General features: G+C 40.9%; 1 long non-coding RNA gene and 1 other non-coding gene across 2 annotated transcripts; one reads left to right on the plus strand and one right to left on the minus strand.

Annotated features, from left to right (window-relative positions):
• Positions 1 to 204: 204 nt before the first annotated feature.
• On the minus strand, positions 205 to 2,397 carry LOC141655914 (uncharacterized). The gene is made up of 4 exons (XR_012548236.1): positions 2,148 to 2,397; positions 1,951 to 2,047; positions 533 to 1,772; positions 205 to 349 (listed from the first exon to the last, which is right to left on the minus strand). It is a non-coding gene; the product is annotated as an uncharacterized LOC141655914 (long non-coding RNA).
• Positions 2,398 to 14,276: 11,879 nt separating this feature from the next.
• LOC141658056 (small nucleolar RNA R71) lies at positions 14,277 to 14,383 on the plus strand. Its single transcript, XR_012548966.1, has one exon. It is a non-coding gene; the product is annotated as a small nucleolar RNA R71 (small nucleolar RNA).
• The last annotated feature ends 3,667 nt before the right edge of the window (positions 14,384 to 18,050 follow it).

Here is an 18,050-nt window from a genome sequence, read left to right on the forward strand (position 1 = left end):
TTCTGCTTAACTTTTCTGAACTTAATTTTGCTGAACTTTTCTAAACTTAATGTTGCTGAACTTAATTTTGCTGAACTTTTCTGAACTTAATTTTGCTGAACTTAACTTAACTTAATTTTGCTGAACTTTTCTGAACTTAACTTAATTTTGCTGAACTTAACTTATAGAGAGTGACTTTAAGTCCAAAAGAACAGGGCCTAACATTGTGAATTAAGATCCTTAGATTGTATCGTCTTCAAATAAGTCCAGTTGACAGTAACTTTGGATGAAACCAGAAATCAAGTTATACCTGAAGTTGGAAAGCTCTTGCTCTTTCATTGGCCACCATACCCCTGGTAGAATGCAGTTCCTATATACGGAGTACAATCAGTAAACAGGAAAAGAAAACAAACCGCCGTAAAAAAAACCAAGGCCTTCTTTCACAAAAACTTAAATGGGACGGTTTAAGGATAATCAACAATTTTAGAGATAATTGAGAAATATCAGTAAAGATTGTTAAGGAAATTAAAGTAATGGGAAGATAAGAATCTACCTAAAGCCAACTATCACTAATTGAGAGATGTGAATATGTGATTGCCAGCAGTGAAAAACATATCAAACAGCTTAGTGAAAACCTTCTTCACTTGGTCCACAAGTTCATTCCTCATGCTTAATGACTCCGATGCAAAGCAATCACCTGTAAAAATACGACATAAATATTCATACTTAAACGAGAAAATTACGGTTAGTGAGGTCATGGTGAGCGTACGATACAATTCTAGTGAGCGACTCCAATGAGCAAAAGATACAATTACAATGAGCAGTATGGTGAAAATCCTGAATCACGATGAGTACTTAACCACGATAATTCAAACTCTGAAAATTAGGGTTTAGAATTATAGAGAAAATCAGAATCAATCCTTTGAAAATATTAGAAAAGTGTGATGCAGCATGTGTACTTGATACTCTCATGTCAAGAGCTTCGATGAGCATTAATCCCATCATTAACCTCCAATTACACACATCTCGAAATGATAATGTTAATCGTGTAATACAAACACAACTAAAATGTAAATGAACAAATTCTCAAATAATTCAGCTACAAAAACAGAAATACAAATCTTATATGGTATCACTCAAAATGAGAATCTTACAGCAACCAGGATGGAGAATGAGTACTCCCTATACCATAACACAACATATCAGTCCTGTCACCCACAAAAAAAGAAATTTATAACTTTTTGCCAAGCGAATCTATTGGCTTACTTTAATAAGCAGGACTAACTAAAGTAAAGCAAACATATATATCAAGGTTTAATAATAAGAACGAATGTAATGTAGAGTAGATAATATGGAAAAAAAGTGATACGTGTGATTAAATCTTTTATGTTTGAGTAATCTTTTTTGCAGAGAGAAATCCGAGATCAACCTCCATCAGCCCGTAGAGTTTCAAATAACAATTTTAAGCAAAAAATCTTGACTTTCAACAAACACAACACACATGCCATATATAACTTATAGACTAGGCTACTTGTACGACTAAAGCATAAATTAAGGAAGGCATTGAGTTTGGTTAGTATCATTATCATACAACAATCAAGTTTAGCACAATAATCGTTTTTGTTGTTCATAGAATCATAGTAGAATATCAGAGCTTCAAGCAAGTCATAGTCCATAATACCAAAGAATCAAACATCAATCAAATAATTAAAGAAAAACAGAACGCTACCTTGATTGATCCTGGTTATGACATCCGAGGCCTCTTAAAGCTGTGAAAAAAAATGACAGACTCCCTGTTTATCAATTACGAAAATATGATATTGAGGTAATATCTAACATAATCAAATGAGACCTATAAAATCTATACAAAAAAAGCCCAATAATTAAAAAGCACATATATACGTAAGAATCGAGGAAAGCACATGGAATACGAATATATTGAATACAAGAGATGTGAAACAAGAAACAAACCTCAGTTCTATCCATTTTCGTCAATTTTCCTCTTTATTATAAAATCCCCAATTTCTAGGGTTTACTAAAGTAAAGACCTTAAACTAGCAAAACCAACCTGCAACTTCTAAAGAAACAAGTAAGTTTCTCGATTAATATGCGAAATTCAAAACCTGACAATAATAAATCCTCAAAATTTTGGAGTAATGTGAGCAAACCCTAGAAATTTCGGACCAGATGAAGAGGCGGAAAGTGGTGGTGCACAGTTGAGATGCGATCTAAGATGTAAGGCGGTTGATGGCGGTTGATGGCGGTTCTCGACAGTCGACGAAAGACGGGTGATGGAGATTAGTGAGGGTGATGGAGATTAGTGAGAGAGAGGGATTGAAGGAGTTTGTTTACTTGTTCAGTTAAAAAACATGGAAGGTTGTATCATTTAGTGAAGTACGGTGTATAATACTCCGTAGATTATAGGATTATTATTATTATTATTATTATAAAGAATAAAGGAAAAGTCAGATGGGTTTTCGATTATTTTTTTTATTTTTTATTTTTAATAAATGTAGAGAACTGTTTATATAAAAGGCGTTCTCTATTGTTTTTTTACATAATGCTTATCTAAGAAGAACGTTCTCTTTATTTCTAGAGAACGGTTACCTAACTGGGCCGTTCTCTATTAGGCGTTACTTATTCCTATATTTGTAGTAGTGAATCTAAAAGACACAATCTTTAACCCAATCCACTCAAAGATTAAGTCTTTGAGGACAACTAGCAAGGATGAACAAAAGAAAGAGAATCAAAGAAAAGATGAACAATGAAAAGATCAACAATGGTGGAAACAACAACAATTAAACAATAAAGATGCAAACTTGTCATAAACAATCAAACAAACTTAAGGGAAAAACAAAATGTAAACAAATGAAAATAGGGAGAGAATTAATACCAACTCAAATAGCAAAAGAGGAATTTGGATAGAAATAATAAAGAAGGAGGACCTTCAATCTTCTTACAAACCCAAATTCAATCACTAATTAATTGAAGAACCTCTCTAATTAAGGAAAGATTAACAATAAGATTAGCAAAGTTTGAAACTTGAAAAGGGAAATAAATTGGATCTAGGGTTGTCTGTACAAAAGGGTTTAAGGAGGGGGTGTTTATAGGCTTGTACAAGATTAAGAAGAAAAGAGGAAGAAAAGAGAGAAAAAAGCCCAAATCCGTTCTTTCTTTGCGTTTTTAGGTGGACCGATCACGGCGCCCTATCGGCAAAACCGTGCAATCAAATAAAATATCGCAACAGTGTGTTTTCCGGTGGGCGGCATTGCCTCACGGCAAAACACCACCTTCGAGTCTTCTTCTTCTTTGTTGGAGTGTGTAATGCCGGTTGACCGGCTGCCGGTGCTCCTACCGGCAGCGAGGTCAAGCTTGTTTTTCCTCAAAATCTTCAATTAATTCTTCTTATTGTGTTCTACCGGTGGGGGGCTGCCCCGCCTCTTAAGCAAAAACACAAAGACTCGGCTTTTCTTCAAAATCTTTGGCAATTCTTTGGGGTGTGCTCTGCGGTGGCGGGGGTTGCCCGGTCCGTGCACGCGCAGAACACAATGTTCAGCATTTCTTCACCTCTTCTTCATGTAAAGGCAATGGGGTGCCTTTCTTGCCCCAATTCCTCTATACTTGGATCGTCTCCTACAAAAGGATACACAAGGTAACAAGTACGGGGATTGGGCACAAAATGCAAGGAAAAACACCCGAAACCGACTCGATACGAGTCGGTATGCATAAAAGAAAGAGGGAAAATAGGAGTAAATTAATCGTATATCAAACCTCCCCACACTTAATCCTTACTCGTCCCCGAGTAAGTCCCAAAACCAATGTACAAAGCATTATTATGATAGATATGGAGAGTGGATGCACAATATAAGCATCACTCAACTAAACTACTGCCTAAGCCGATCGAGTATTAGCGCACTCAACGCCCCTTCAACTCGCAATTTGACACTCATGAGGGGAGAGTGCCCTATTGCAAGGCAAGTTGGGTCTTGCTACAAAACTTTCGACACATCCATCATGAAAGCACGTAATCAATAAATAGAATGCATCTAACAAAATGATTCACTTTCCTCATCTAAGTGGCCGAATTTTTCAAACAACAAAACACGGTCTTGGTCGGGAGTACCGTCTCAGAAGTGCCAATTGAGGTGCCAACCCCCTAAGCGTGACTAAGGCAATCCTTGCGTGACCAATGCTCAAGAAACAAATTCAAGAGCGGGGAAAGGGAAGAAAGGGCAAGACCGCCGAGAATTACCAAACCGACACAAGATTCAACCAAAGGACCCATGACTAAGGGGACCAAGGCAACGACATCCTCATGGTTTTCACTCGTCACTCAATGAAAGAACAAGGTGATTTTTGTGACAAATGGTAACCAAAATCACTCAACTAACTCGACTAGCGAAAACGTGCCCGCAATCTAATGTGTAAGACCGTCCTATGTCCTATGAAATGCAACAATGGTAGAATGCACACAAAATGAAGCAAGGGTTAAAACGGGGCTAAGGAGAAGGTCGAAACGGGATTGGTGTAAGCACCGTTTGGACATGTGGAGCTCAAATCAAGAATTGTCAACACATCACATCCCATCTCTTATTGCAACACATGAGACACGTCTATGCCCTAACATAGCAATGATGACCAAAACTATGCAAAAATTGCATAAACCCAACTCAAGTAGGAAAAATTTGATAAAACTCCTTTTATTTCAACAAATGGTAACGTCTACACCCTAACAAAAACCCGGTTTCCCAAGTTATGCAAAAATTGTGTAAACCCGACTCATCATTGGAAAAACATCAATTTGCCCTTTTTATTTAGCAACGGCTTTTTCTACCCCATTTAATGATGAGGAGGGGTGTTGCTTGTCTTTTTCTTTTCTTTATAACATATATACAACATGACTCACTATTTTTGATTTTTCACGACATTTTCACTTTTCTATTTTTGCTTTTCATTACTATTTCACAACCTCTTATTTATATACAAAACCAAATTCACAACGAAATCCGACCCTAGTGGATGTGCAAACCATCCACCGTCACGACCCAAATCACCTCCTACAACACAACTACAAAAACCGACCAATTCTTGATTAATGAAGGGTGGTTATGGGAATGTAGCTATTTAGGTGGGTTTGCCAAATGAAAAGGCTAAGCTCAAAGGGGGTGAATCAAAAAGGGAAACGACGTAGGGGAGAAAACAAGGCTATTTGGCTATGTGAGGTTCATAAAAACTGATTTTTTTGCTTCATATCATGTGCACAAAAATGTAATGCAATTTCACGGTCTAAGGACGATGCGACACACTTATGCGTAATGATGTGACACGCCTCACGAGGAGACCTACTCTCGAACCTAGATGAGGGCGGGGTATGAATGTACCCACCCTAGGAGGCTCTACCCTTACCTTTGAGTAGCTAAGTCGAGCCAAAGGTCTAGTCTACGGCCCTAGGTCTCACAAGATCGGTCTAAACTCATTGGTCAAGCCCTCCTTCCTCGGCTAACTAAGAGGCCACGGGTTGCGAGTCACGAGGAGGGGAAAGGCACAATTGGGCACATTAGCTCATCATGGGGGTACTTGGTTCCCTTCCTTGACCATGTTCTTCCTTAAAAATTTATATACAAACTCGATGCAAAATGAAGGAAATATAACATATATTTACATGTGAACAAATGCATGCGGAAATTTAAACAAACATGAAATGAAACGTGCAACAAGTTGGCTAATCCTAGCAGCACATCAACACCAACAATCCAAACGGTCTCCCAAGGAGACACCCAAGGCAACAAAATTCCCATTCTCCTTCAAAATATCCAAGATACCAAAAAGAAAGAATAGTAAAAGGAGTAAGAGATATGAAGGATTATACCAAGCGGTCTTCTAGCTCCTTTTTGCCTCAAGTGGTCAATGCGCCATGCCAAAGGTTAGACAAAACATATATATACAATGCAAATTTTTTTTGAATTTTTCAATTTTTAGGCATTTTATCTAATTATAAGCATTTACAAATATAAACAAATATTCACAAGAGTGGATATTTCCCTCCCCACACTTGAAATGTACATTGTCCTCAATGGACAAAAGCATAGGGAGTGAATAAGAAAAAGAAAGGAACATGTTTTTGAATTTTGATTTTTTTTTCAAAGGAAAAATAACATATTTTTGTGATTTTTGTTTTTGAAAAATTGAAAGGACATATTTTTGTTGATTTTTAATATAAGAATCTCCTCCCCACACTTATTTATTTACATTACTTCTAAATGGAAATAAATGTGTGGAGGAAATTAAAATGAAAAGACATGTTTTTGGGTTTTTTTTAGGCCCTCCCCACACTTATTTATAGACATGGGAGGGCAATTTAGTGAAATAAAATAACATGTTTTTGGTGGTTTTAGTCATTTTTCAAATTTTTAGTTGGTTTTTATTTTGAAAATGCAATGCATGCTCTATTTTATATGCAATATTTAAATGACAATGCAAGTTATGCTAAGTGAATGCAATTACTAAATGTAACAATATATTACAAATTTGAAATCTAATGCAATCCTATATGAATGCAACTAAATGAATTACCAACTAAATGCATGCGAAAAATTAAACGTGAATGAGAGAATTTGGATAAAAGGGAGAGATCGTACTTGTCATTTTGGATTGAATATGAGGAGCATACCAAAGGCTTTGGATTGAAAAGGGAGGATAATAGGCCACCAACTCGGCCTCTCGGGACTAGGAGTCCATCTCATCATCATCATCATCATTTTCTCCGGTAGTAAACTCGGAGCCTTGAACTAAATCCTCGGGGTTGAAGGTGAAGTTACCTCCACTACCGCCGCTCATGAGACCTCCCGTGAAGTCTCCACTCATGTTCATCACACCGCCATCACCTCCCGTAGAAGCATCTCCCATAAAGGCCCCACCGGACCCCGAAGCACCCGCATCACTAGCAAAGTAGGGCCGAATGTCCCCTACCCAATGGGCGTTATGCCCCTCCGGTGGAAAGATAGGGGCTGAAAAGTAGTCCGGTTGGAGGTTAAGACCTCCGTGGACCATACTCCCATCCGCTCTAGGGTAGTTCCCATCGGGCCAAGCAAAGTAGGAAGGATGAGGGGCATCGAAGGGCACGTAATCCCGTCTACAAAAGTCGTCCTAGATCGGGTACGTACCGGTGGCTTGATCATAGTAAATACGGTCCAATTTCCGCCCTAAGATATCCCTCTCACTAGCGGCCTTGGCCGTGGCAATATCCATCCTCTCCATCCACTCGGTGAGAGAAGGTGGTAAGGGAGGATAAGAAGGTTGGCCCGAAGAGGACCCCTCACCTTGTTGGAATTGCCAAGGTGGGGGTTGGTGGGTTTGGGGCGCGGTGTAACGTAGGGAGGAGGGAGTGTCGCTTCTACGGTCTCTAGAATAAACTCGTGGTATAATAGGAGGAGGTTGGTCGGTGGGTGGTTCTTCTTCAATATCAAGGAGGTAGAAATCCTTGTCCTTTTCAATTTTGATGGCGGTGACATTGGGAAGCCGGATTGAGTTCTTGTAATTAATTTGCCAATATTTATGGCCGTCAATGGGGTTCTCTTTGAGCCACGTGAGACTTGTGGTCAAATAATGCTTTGTCAAGTAAGTGTCCCCGGGTATCCAATTCATGGTAGAAAGGTCTACCGGACGGTCCAAATTTCGGGCAATTCGGGTGATCATGCTACCCACATGTATCAGGACTTTGTGCCCCGGAGAACTTGCAATCTTTGATAGGTTAAGGGCTAGGTAGTGAGCCACATTAATTCGAAAGGGGGTGGGTTTTGTGAACAAGTAGGACCCCAATATTTCAAGTTCGTGGGTCCTAAACACCCATGGCTCATCTACCGCAAGAACGGTGCACCCCATACATCTATGCCACACCCGAATGACGGGGTTGTGGCAACTAACCGCGGGCCTTTTCACCCCAACTTTATCATCAAGGCCCGAAATCGCTTTCCATACACGGGAATAGTGAAAATCAGCGGGTGGGTTATGTGACGGCGCATTTTCCAACCCAAAAATGTTAGCCAACCGACCCAAAGTAATAGTGTGCTCCCGGTTCATGAGACGAAAGGTAAGGGTAGCCACCATATTTGATTGCCGGTGCTTTGTAATCTTAAGACTACTCAAAAATTCCCAAGTGATCCGGGGGTAAGTATACTCATGCATTGTAAATATTCCCCTCATACCACACCCCGTAAAGAGAGCTTCCGTCTCTCTAGCTATTCCAAGGGCCGACAAAGAAGGATGATGCAAAAACTTAGTTGGGGTGAGGGAACGATTTTTGAAGAGAATAAACTTACCCTTTTGAGTTTGTGTGGCAAACTCAACCGTAGGAAAGTCCGGATCGGGATTTGTATCACTTGCGGCGCGAGCAATCAACTCCGCTTGATCCCTTGCTATATCCGCTCTTGTTCTTCTTCCGGCCATCTTGATGATTGGAGGAGATTGGTGAAGGTTGAGGGAAGTTTGATTGAGATTTGAGGGAGTTAGGATTAGAAAGGGGGAAAAATAAGGAGGAAAGAAGAAGGAGAAATGATGGAATGAATTAGAAATGGGGGTGAAATCGTGGTTTAATTTTGGTCTGCGTGTGTGTTTTACCGGTTGGCGAACCGGCAGCCGGTCTGCCGGTAAAACACACTCCCCTTTTTTTCTATTTTTCGAAATTCCTTCCTCAAAATTTTGACCTTGCTGCCGGTGGACCAACCGGCTGCCGGTCCACCGGTAAAACACTTCCCTCACTTAATATTCCCTTATACCAGGTGTGTCCTGCCGGTGAGCCGGCTGCCGGCCTACCGGCAAAACACTCCTCTTCACCAATTCTTCGTGTTTTCAGCTTTGCCAGGTGTGGCCTGCCGGTGAGCCGGCTGCCGGCCTACCGGCAAAACACACCATTACTTCAATTTTCATTAAATAAGTTTGGCCTCGCTGCCGGTGGACCAACCGGCTGCCGGTCCACCGGCAAATCACAACACACAGCTCTTTTTCGTTGTTTTCTTCCAATTTGCTCAATTTTTCTTTAACTCGGGATTCGAGCTTTTTCATTGACCCCGGGATTATTGTTTTCCTCAACTACTCCGACGCATGATGTCGGGATTTCGGGTCAACGAAAATAATGCTTGTTTTCTTCAAAAGTGACCTCCGTCACCAATCCAAATAGACAAAGTACAATTCCAAATCTCTCACTAATAGTCTAGAATGCAAGCTATATACAAAGATGCATGGGTTGCCTCCCATGAAGCGCCCTTGTTTTATGTCGTAGGCTCGACGGAGTTATGGATCACAATCAATAATTTGGAAGATAGGTAGCGATGGAGCTCACATTCTTTATGATAGGGGTTCCGGCAACGTAGTGCTTGAGCCTTTGCCCGTTTACCTTGAAGGATTGATCTCCATCGGATATTTCAACCGCGCCATGGGGAAAGACTCGGACCACGGTGAAGGGTCCCGACCACTTAGACTTGAGCTTCCCCGCAAACAACTTGAATCTTGAGTTAAAGAGGAGAACCAACTCTCCCTCCTTGAACTCTCTCCGAATTATGGCCTTGTCATGGAATCTTTTGGTCCTCTCCTTATACAATCTAAGGCTCTCATAAGCCTCTAGCCTAAACTCTTCTAGCTCGTTGATGTCAAGTAGTCGCTTCTCTCCGGCACTCTTCAAGTCAAAGTTAAGGAGTCGGATCGCCCAATGCGCCTTGTGCTCCAACTCTACCGGCAAGTGACAAGGCTTCCCGTACACCAACCGGAACGGTGAAGTTCCTATCGGTGTTTTGAAAGCGGTCCGGTAAGCCCACAATGCATCATTGAGATTGGTTGACCAATCTTTCCTTGACCGGCTCACGGTCTTCTCAAGAATCATCTTGATCTCGCGGTTAGAGATTTCGGCTTGGCCGTTAGCTTGTGGGTGGTAGGCAAGACTACGCCTATGTTGCACCCCATGTTTCTTAAGTAGAGCATCAAGAGTCCTTTCCCGAAAATGAGTTCCACGATCACTAATCACAATTCGTGGAACCCCAAACCGTGGGAATATGATCGTCTCCATGAGTTTGGTCACCGACTTTGCATCACAAGTCTTTGTTGGGATAGCTTCAACCCATTTGCTCACGTAGTCCACCGCAACAAGGATATACTCATTCCCATGTGATGAGGGGAAAGGGCCTTGATAGTCAATCCCCCATACATCGAATACCTCTACTTCAAGTATGTAGTTCATCGGCATTTCATGCCTCCTTGAAATGTTACCACTTCTTTGGCATTTGTCGCATCCCTTGACATAGCTTGCCACATCATGGAATAGAGAAGGCCAATAAAAACCACATTGGAGGACCCTTGCGGCGGTTTTTCTTGAACTACCATGCCCTCCACTTGGCATGTCGTGGCAATGAGAGATTATGGGCTTTACTTCTTCATTCGGTATGCATCTTCTAATTATCCCATCCGCACAAGACTTGTAAAGGCATGGTTCTTCCCAAAAATATTGCTTAAGATCATGAAAGAATTTCTTCCTCTTATGGGAGTCATAACCATGTGGGATGACCCCGGATACCAAGTAATTGACATAATCCGCGTACCAAGGGACATCCATTAAAACAAGTGCGAATAATTGATCATCCGGCAAGGAGTCATCAATTGGCAATCCATCCTTACCCTTGACATGTAGTAGCCGAGAAAGATGATCGGCTACCACGTTTTCCACACCCTTCTTGTCTCTAATTTCAATATCAAACTCTTGTAGCAAAAGTATCCACCGAATCAAGCGTGGTTTTGATTCCTTCTTGATTAGCAAGTGCCTCAATGCCGTGTGATCGGTGTGCACAATTACCTTAGAGCCCACCAAGTAAGAACGAAACTTGTTCATGGCATATATGACCGCCAAAAGCTCCTTTTAGGTGGTGGTGTAGTGTGATTGAGCTTCATCCAAGGTTTTGCTTGCATAATATATGGCATGAAGTTTACCATTCTTCTTTTGTCCAAGTACCGCTCCCACCGCTACATCACTAGCATCGCACATCAACTCAAAAGGTTCTCCCCAAGTGGGAGGTTGCATAATTGGAGCGGTGATGAGAGCTTCCTTCAACCTATTGAAAGCATCCAAACACTCATTAGTAAATTCGAAAGGCACATCTTTTCCAAGCAACAATGTTAAAGGTCGGGCAATCAAAGAAAAATCCTTGATAAATCTCCGGTAAAAACCGGCATGCCCAAGAAAACTTCTAACTCCTTTGACATTAGTGGGAGGGGGTAAAGTTTTAATCACTTCAATCTTGGCTTGATCAACTTCTAAGCCTTTACTTGACACTACATGACCCAAAACAACCCCGGATGTCACCATGAAGTGACATTTCTCCCAATTCAAGACTAGACCGCTCTCTTGACATCTTTTCAAGACCTTACCCAAATTAGCTAGACATCCATCAAATGAGGTGCCTACGACGGAGAAATCGTCCATAAACACCTCCATGATATTCTCAACATATTCGGAAAATATAGCTAGCATGCATCTTTGAAATGTGGCCGGCGCATTGCAAAGCCCAAAGGGCATGCGCCTATAAGCAAAGGTGCCAAACGGGCACGTAAAGGTGGTCTTTTCTTGGTCATTAGGGTGAATCGGGATTTGGAAAAATCCCGAAAACCCATCAAGGTAGCAAAAATGAGAGTGTTGGGCAAGTCTTTCCAACATTTGGTCAAGGAAAGGGAGGGGGAAATGGTCTTTCCTAGTTGCCTTGTTGAGGCGTCTATAGTCTATACACATTCTCCACCCGGTTGTGACTCTTTTTGGAATTAACTCATTCTTGTCATTGGTGACTACCGTGACCCCGCCCTTCTTTGGCACAACATGCACCGGGCTTACCCATGCACTATCGGAGATAGGGTAAATTATGCTTGCATCATAGAGCTTCAACACCTCCTTCCTAACCACTTCCTTCATAGCGGGGTTAAGGCGGCGTTGAGGCTCAATGGAAGATGCACTCTCATCCTCCAAATGAATGCGATGGGTGCAAAAAGAAGGGCTAATCCTCTTGATATCATCAATTGAGTACCCAATGACATCCTTGTATTTTCTCACAACATCAAGTAACTTTTGAAGTTCGGTGTCATTGAGTGCATTATTGACAATAATAGGGTAAGTGTCATTAGGGCCAAGGAAAGCATGTTTAAGAGTAGAGGGAAGAGGTTTCAACTCCACTTGAGGAGGCGTAGATCTCTCCTCCTTTTTACCATCTCCTCTCAAGCTTTCAAATTCTTTATCCGGGTCTTCTTCAATTGTTGCTTCCATAGCTAAAGCATACTCCCGGTGCTCCTTGCAATCTTTTACCTTGCCCACAAGGAACCCTTGCAAACCCTTGTCTTCATCAAATTTCTTCATATCAACCCATTCCTCTACCACATCAATCATATAACAAGACTTTTCTTCCGAAGGCTCTTTCATAGCCTTGTTCAAGGAGAATTCAACCTTATCCTCACCCACTTGTAAAGAAAGCTTCCCATTCTTCACATCAATCATGGCACCCCCCGTAGCAAGACAAGGGCGCCCCAATATGATGAGAATATTTGAGTCCTCGGGGATGTCCATTACATAGAAATCACATGGGAATGCAAGTTTCCCCACCTTGAGCGGGACATCCTCCACAAGACCAATTGGGTATCTTACCGACCTATCCGCAAGTTGGAGAGAAACCCTTGTTGGTGAAAGCTCATAACCCTTCAATTTCTTGAAAATTTTGAGGGGCATAAGACTAATGCTTGCCCCCAAATCACACAAGACTCTCTCAATATGCACGGTCCCAATCTTACAAGGTATGGAAAAACTCCCCGGGTCTTCAAGCTTTTGAGGAGCTTCATTCATAAGAATTTCACTACACTCCTTGGATAAGTTCACCGTAGTTGTCGGGCTCAAGGAGTTTTTGTTTGAGATGAGCTCCTTCAAGAACTTTCCATAGCTTGGAATCTCCTTTACGGCATCAATGAAAGGCATGGTAATGTTGATACCCTTCATCATGTCCATGAACTTTCCATACTTTTGTTCAAGTTTAGCTCTTGCCAACCTTTGTGGAAAAGGAATTGGTGGCACATAAGTCCTTACAACTTGTTGTTTGGGCTCTTCAACCACCCTTGTTGGTTCATCAATCACTCTTGGGGTTTCCACAACAACTTCCACTAGTTCATCTTCTCCCTCCTTTTCCTCAATTACCTTAGGAGGTGCATCCACAACTTGAGGGTCGACTACTTCACCTGGTCTACTACTCTTCCTCTTCTTGACAAATGCTCGGTCTTCCAAATCTCGACCACTCCTCAAGTGGATAACATTCATGGTTTTCGGATTTTCCTCGGTTTTACCCAGGAATTTCCCTTGGGAGGCTTGTAGTTGGCTCATTTGGGTAGCCAATTGAGAGATTTGGTTGTCCGTCATCCGTTGAGAGGCTTGCATTTGGGTCCTAAGTTGGTTGATGGATGAGGTTGTCTCGTCATGTTTTTGAGTGGAATGGTTGATGAATTGTGTTTGAGTATTGACAAGTTGGTTTTGGGAAGTCATCAATTGTTCCATCATGAGTTCCAAGCTTGACTTTAGTTGGGTGTTTTGTTGGAAAGGTTGGGTGTTTTGTTGGAAAGGTTGGGTGTTTTGTTGGAAAGGCGGGTTGTTTGGTGGGTTGAGTGGTTGAAATTGTTGTCTTGGTTGGAAGGTTCTTCCTTGGAAACCCGGTGGACCTTGATTGAATGTTGTGTTTTGTTTTTGAGCTTGAAAGTTTGGTTGTTGTGATTTTTGTTGGAAGGTTGGGTTTTGGACATTTTGAGAGCCATAAGAGAAGTTTGGGTGGGCTCTCATTCCGGGGTGATATTGGTTATTGTTAAATGCTTGCTTGGCCGGACTAGACTCCCATATCCCGTTCACTTGCTCCATACAATTGCCATCTCCAACCACCAAAGGACACTCATTGGGTGGGTGTCCTTGGTATCCGCAAAGCTCACAACTATAGACTTGGTTCCTCATAGAAGAATTGCTAGATGTTTTGCTTGAACTCATCAAGGCAACTTGTTGCTTAAGCTCTTCTATCATCTCTTTTACCTCAACATTGTTGGCCGATTCGACCGTTGACTTCCCTTTTCTCTTGTGCCTATCATTGTTCCAATGAAAGGTACGAGAAGCCATTTCTTCAATAAGCTCTTTCGCCGTCTTGTGATCTATCTTATCCAATGCTCCCTTCCCCGAGCCGGAATTAAGGTTCATCTTCATTTCATTATTTAACCCTTCATAGAAATTGTTGATGAGCTCATCATCCCCAATACCGTGGTGAGGACATAGCCTTTGGAGGCCCTTGTACCTCTCCCATGCTTCATAAAGGGTCTCATCTTCTTGTTGGGTGAAGCCTTGGAGCTCACTCTTGATTCTTGCGGTTCGTTGGGGTGGGAAATACTTGTTTAGGAAAGCCTTAGAGACATCGTCCCAAGTCCGAAGAGAGTCGGGTTCACAACTTTTAAGCCACTCCTTGGCACTTCCCCTCAAGGAGTAAGGGAAATGCCTCAGGCGTACGGCATCCTCCGTCACTCCATTGGCCTTGAACATGTCACAACTATCCAAGAACTCGTTGAGATGCTCGTTGGGGTTTTCGGTGGCTCCCCCTCCGAATTGGTTCCCTTGGACAAGTTGTAGTAAGGTGGCTTTCACATCAAAATTGTTGGCTTGAATAGGTGGCTTGACAATACTCGGATTCACCACCTTTTTCGGAGCCAAGTTATCTCTCATAGGAACCGCGGCCATTGTTACTTCCGCTTCCGGAATTGTAAAGGGATTCTCGAAAGTTTCAAAAGCACTTGGTTCTTCTCGAAGGTCCTCAATTACTAAATTTTCTTGAGGAATTGGTGTTTCTATAAGCCCTCTTCTACGGAGTGAATTTAGTCTTCTTGCGGTAGCTTCGATCTCGTGGTCAATCGGACGAATTGGTTGACCTCTTCGAGCTCTCCTAACCATGCAAAAAGTCCTACACACTTAAGAGAGGGATTAGTAACACAAAAGACTTAGTCTAAACAAGAACGAAAACAATTAATATCTAGCCGAACTCCTCAAGCAACGGCATAAAAAACTTGATGGTATCAAGCTATACCTCGCAAGTGCACGATTTTATCGTTGTACACTATTAAGGGTCGATCCCACAAGGAGTTGAAAAGATTACCAATTGTTCTAATCCTATCGTTTAGCTAAGTCGGCAATAAGGGATGAAATGATTGTATTATAACTACTAAAGACAAAGGGAAAGATTAAACTAAATAGGAAATAGAGAAAATGGCAAGATGGAAATGAAAAGTTGTAAATCAAATAGATTAAAAACCTAAGACTCGGTTCTTCCCAAAAAAATTTGTAACTCCACACAATTAAACCTCTAGGCTAATCATAAGGGTATCTAGGTGAGGAGGTGATGACTCTAATTCGCCTAAGACCCCCCTCTCGGGTTCGAAATAGGACACTAGCACTACCCACCAACCCCCCTCTCGGGTTCGAAGGTCGGAATCCCTAACTCAACACCCTACTACTCCAAAAACATGCATATTCCCAAGGTAGTCCGATATTTTCTAAGGTCATTAAGCCCCATTAATTTCCGGGTCATCCCACTCCTCCTCTCGGAAGTCGATTTCAAACGCTAATTTAGAGGTGCTCTACCCGGTTCTCCCTTTCGGTCTCAACCTAGGTTAGCAATAGGGTCGAATTCCGGGTATCCAAATCACAACCTATCCAACTCTCGTTGGTGGACAAGGGGCGTAAATCGACACTACCCAAAATTCAACCCATAAACCCAAATCAATCCTCTAAACTACCTCCACCAATTTCCCCAAATAATTAGCCTTTGTGAGATTCAATTAGTGAATTTACTCATATTGGGTCAAACCGAGTCCTAGTGAAAGACTACTCGCTAATCATGTTTCTAAAGGCTAAATAAACTACAAAGGTAGAATCTTTAAACATAAACATGAGTGAAAGATGAATTCTACAACCAAACATTCAACAATCCAACAATAATTAAGAGGAAAAGTGATTTAATCTAATAACAAGGTTTACTAATCTAAAAGACACAATCTTTAACCCAATCCACTCAAAGATTAAGTCTTTGAGGACAACTAGCAAGGATGAACAAAAGAAAGAGAATCAAAGAAAAGATGAACAATGAAAAGATCAACAATGGTGGAAACAACAACAATTAAACAATAAAGATGCAAACTTGTCATAAACAATCAAACAAACTTAAGGGAAAAACAAAATGTAAACAAATGAAAATAGGGAGAGAATTAATACCAACTCAAATAGCAAAAGAGGAATTTGGATAGAAATAATAAAGAAGGAGGACCTTCAATCTTCTTACAAACCCAAATTCAATCACTAATTAATTGAAGAACCTCTCTAATTAAGGAAAGATTAACAATAAGATTAGCAAAGTTTGAAACTTGAAAAGGGAAATAAATTGGATCTAGGGTTGTCTGTACAAAAGGGTTTAAGGAGGGGGTATTTATAGGCTTGTACAAGATTAAGAAGAAAAGAGGAAGAAAAGAGAGAAAAAAGCCCAAATCCGCCGCTGCTGCGTTTTGCCGGTGGACCGACTGCCGGCGCCCCTACCGGTAAAACCGTGCAATCAAATAAAATGTCTGGCAACTGTGTTTTCCCGGTGGGCCGGCTGCCGGCCTCAAAACAAAACACCACCTTCAGTCTTCTTCTTCTTTGTTGGAGTGTGTAATCTTGAGGTTGGCCATTCTTAGGTGCTCCTACCTGCAGCGAGGTCAAGCTTGTTTTTCCTCAAAATCTTCAATTAATTCTTCTTGTTGTGTTCTCGGTGGGCGGCTTCGGGCTCGGCAAAAACACAAAGACACTCAGACTTTTCTTCAAAATCTTTGGCAATTCTTTAGGGTGTGCTCTCACGGTGGCGGGCCAGAAATTGCCCGGTCTGCGTGAGAACACAATGTTCAAAAGACATTTCTTCACCTCTTCTTCATGTAAAGGCAATGGGGTGCCTTTCTTGCCCCAATTCCTCTATACTTGGATCGTCTCCTACAAAAGGATACACAAGGTAACAAGTACGGGGATTGGGCACAAAATGCAAGGAAAAACACCCGAAACCGACTCGATACGAGTCGGTATGCATAAAAGAAAGAGGGAAAATAGGAGTAAATTAATCGTATATCAGCAATCATTAAACGTGGTACTCTCTCCATCCCGATTATTTATTACCTTTAAAATTTGCACAAAGACCATGGAAAGAGTAGGAGACTATTAGTGATAGAACAGAGAATCAATAAGAATTGAATTAATAATATAGTCAACATGCATGAAAGCAAAAATTGGTGTCCAAAGGAAAATCCAATATCTGATGGCTATTTGAATGTTCATGAAAACTAAAGAGAAAGATCATCATAGGCTTATAAATCATCTAGGTTCCAAGTTATAGCATATATCTTGGTTTTTGTCCTGTTTTTGACAGGATGTATTTTGTTTTGTTTCATAGTGTGATAGTTTTTATAATTGTAATTTCTTTTCTAATGAAATGCAATGACAATATTTAAAAAAAAAAATTGTACATGGCGACATTATTTATACAAGCTTGACTGACAAAGCTAAGAGACCTAAACCTAACCACAACATACAATCATTAATGGAGATTGTGTACAAGCAAATTACGAATTTTATCTGGACATCTACCTAGTATAAAAGCCAGGTTTTTTGAAGGCTTCCCATTGGCTGAAAATTTTCCGAAATTTGGCAACATATAGGACCCACCACTTTTTATACACCATTTAATTACCCTCTCTCCTCCCATCTCCTCTCCTCTCCCCACTCAATTCAAATATGAAAAATTACTCCGAAGAAAACGATTTTAAGTTTATTTTGCACGTTTTTTTATAATAAAATCAATTTATTAATACTAAGTATAATCTAAGCTAATCTAATTTGAATTAATATAATCTAATCTTTTAAATGATCTCAAGTAAGTGATTACAAATATTTAACATCTAAAAATTACTTATTTTTTTGAAAAAATTGTTTTAAAATCTTCAAAAAAATCTGAAAGCTAAAT

The sequence above is a fragment of the Silene latifolia genome, chromosome 5 (genome assembly GCF_048544455.1).
Source record: "Silene latifolia isolate original U9 population chromosome 5, ASM4854445v1, whole genome shotgun sequence".
Taxonomy (NCBI): Eukaryota; Viridiplantae; Streptophyta; class Magnoliopsida; order Caryophyllales; family Caryophyllaceae; genus Silene; species Silene latifolia.